We start from the raw sequence: 2,911 nt of genomic DNA, 5'->3' as shown, positions 1-2,911 counted from the left end.
CAATATAGTTCCATTATATCATTGCTTTGATTTGACTTCATGTCCCCTCCTGAACTCATGTTGACATTTAATTGCCATTGTGACAGTATTAAGAGAAGGCACGGTCAAGAAGTGATCAGGCCATGAGGGCTGAGTGAGTTTGACATCTTTCAAAAAGGGTTTTGGGGAAAGGAGTTGACTGTTCTCAACCTCTGCACTTGTACAGAGTTATGCAGCAATAGGACCCTCATCACACATGAACACATTGGTCTTCGATTTTTTAGCTGCCAACAATCTGAGGTCAGAAATTTCTGTTCATTTTAAAATACCAGATTACTATTATCTATTACCACCCCACAGAAGGATGACATTTTCCAAAAAAGCATGATTTAGAATATCAAAGTGTTTTCCATCTCTAATTCATGTTCTTTCCATTGTAAATAAAAGTTATATTATTGTATTAGACATGTTAGATGAGTATATTTATGTTTGAAATTGGAGAACAATGTGTCGTTCTGGCCAGATGGTGAAGATTTGCCTGTACTGTGATTCAGAGATATTTTTTCCTTTCATGATTCAGAGGAGCTAAGAGTTAAGCCATCAGCTAACCCAAATATATATATATATGCATGCATGTGCATATATGTATACATGTATATGCATATATATCTAATATGTATATGCACGCATACATATTTATATGCATATATAAAATGACAAAAACCCATAGATCAAAATGATAGTAATGATATTCAGTTAACCACATAACAGTCTTTTTACTAATTCTTTTTATTTTCTGATGTATCTCAATCAAAAATTACTATTATTTATTTCTTTTTTCAGACATAAAGATTGAAATGATTTGAGAAAATAATTTCTCAATTTAAAAATCAAATTTACCCCTTCTTCCTTCCATGTTTTGTTTTTAATGCCACATCCTTGACAAAATAATTATGAATAAATTTCTTTCAATAGCACTTGAGAATACTCAGTCCTTGTGTCAGCAACTGACAGTGCAAAATTGAATTAATATATTAATATTGTCATGCCAAGTTGTCAGTTCCATAAAATTGGAGCCATCATCAATTGAAGATCTATAATTGTGTATGCCAAACAAAAACAGCAACAGCAAAATTAAAATATAACATCTTCACAGCTTTCTTTCTTTTCTTTCTTTCTTTTTCTTTCTTTTTGATGGTACTAGGGTTTAAACTCAGAGCTCTATGCTTGCTAGGCAGGTGCTCTACGACTTGGGCCACTCAGCCAGCCCTGAATATACATGGAAATGTCATAGAAAATTCCCTGTGTAGCTATTTAAACAATCAAAAATATATTTTTTTTCTTTTGCAAAGTCTGAGAACAGGAGGGTGAAACAGGTCCTGTTGCAAGGGAGGGAGGGGCTGATACCAATGGGAGGGGATAGAAGGTGGGGAAAGGGTGTAGGAGGGTGAATATGGTGCAAATACTGTGTTCACGTGCATGTAAATAGAAAAACGAGACCTGTTGAAACTATTCCAGGAACGGGGGAAGTGGGGATGAAGGAGAATGATAGGGTATATTCAAGTATGGCATATTTGATATACTATAACAACTTTTGTAAATGTTACAATGTACCCCCAGCACAATGAAAACATAAAATAAAAAAAAATAGGGAAACCTTAGGAAAAAAATCAATAAAACAAAACATAACATTGTGGTCAGGTTGGTAGAAACCACAACAGTTGTGAGAGCAGAAATGACTTAAGTAATTATACAGAAATAAATTTAAATTATCATTGAAGATATCTATAGCTTCAAAAGTAATTGAAAAACAACGGAACATAGGAAGAATTATCAAAATTTAGTAATTCAAAAACTGATACATACCTGATGCAGCATTCTGAGTTGAAGACACACTTTGTTTTCTGTTAAATAGTTTGTCACCAGAACAAATGTTATATATAATATCATGACTGTAAATCAAACCTTCCAAACTCTAGTGGGTGATGGATGCTGGCAGATAGCATTATAGAAAGAGAAAACAGCTGCTTATACCGAACACTGGTCTATTTCAGAGAAGACAAATCTTTGCCTACTCCACTTTGGATGTTTCCCTGTAAGATCAACAGTCACCTGGGGCTGTCAGGCCCCAACTACCATGTTCTATTTAGGCTCAGTGTTGTTGGCAAATTGTGCACTCACCACTCATGCTGAGATTATCTTTGAGGGAAGATTTCATCCATTTATCCTACTCATTGTCTTCATTTCCACCACCATGACCACTCTGCACATAGATGTTGTGAGCAAAGATTTGGTTATTACTGGATGTTAACACATCCACAAAGCATACATCTCTTTCTTTGGTTATGGAGCATCCTCTGCAATGCACACCTTTTGGTGACATTTGTATTAGTCATACAAGTCTAGTCACATTTCTCTCTGCACATATGGAGAGGGTTATCAATTTAACTCTACTTCAGTGCTTTTTTTTTTTTCTTTTATTATTCATATGTGCATACAAGGCTTGGTTCATTTCTCCCCCCTGCCCCCACCCCCTCCCTTACCACCCACTCCACCCCCTCCCGCTCCCCCCCCTCAATACCCAGCAGAAACTATTTTCCCCTTATCTCTAATTTTGTTGTAGAGACAGTATAAGCATTAATAGGAAGGAACAAGGGGTTTTGCTGGTTGAGATAAGGATAGCTATACAGGGCATTGACTCACATTGATTTCCTGTGCCTGGGTGTTACCTTCTAGGTTAATTCTTTTTGATCTAACCTTTTCTCTAGTACCTGTTCCCCTTTTCCTATTGGCCTCAGTTGCTTTTAAGGTATCTGCTTTAGTTTCTCTGCATTAAGGGCAACAAATGCTAGCTAGTTTTTTAGGTGTCTTACCTATCCTCACCCCTCCCTTGTGTGCTTTTAATCACCCTTGAGTAGTCCTGATAATTTTC

This window comes from Castor canadensis, chromosome 4 (genome assembly GCF_047511655.1).
Source record: "Castor canadensis chromosome 4, mCasCan1.hap1v2, whole genome shotgun sequence".
Classification (NCBI taxonomy): domain Eukaryota; kingdom Metazoa; phylum Chordata; class Mammalia; order Rodentia; family Castoridae; genus Castor; species Castor canadensis.
The sequence above is the reverse complement of the archived record's forward strand: the minus strand, read 5'-3'. Positions refer to the sequence as shown.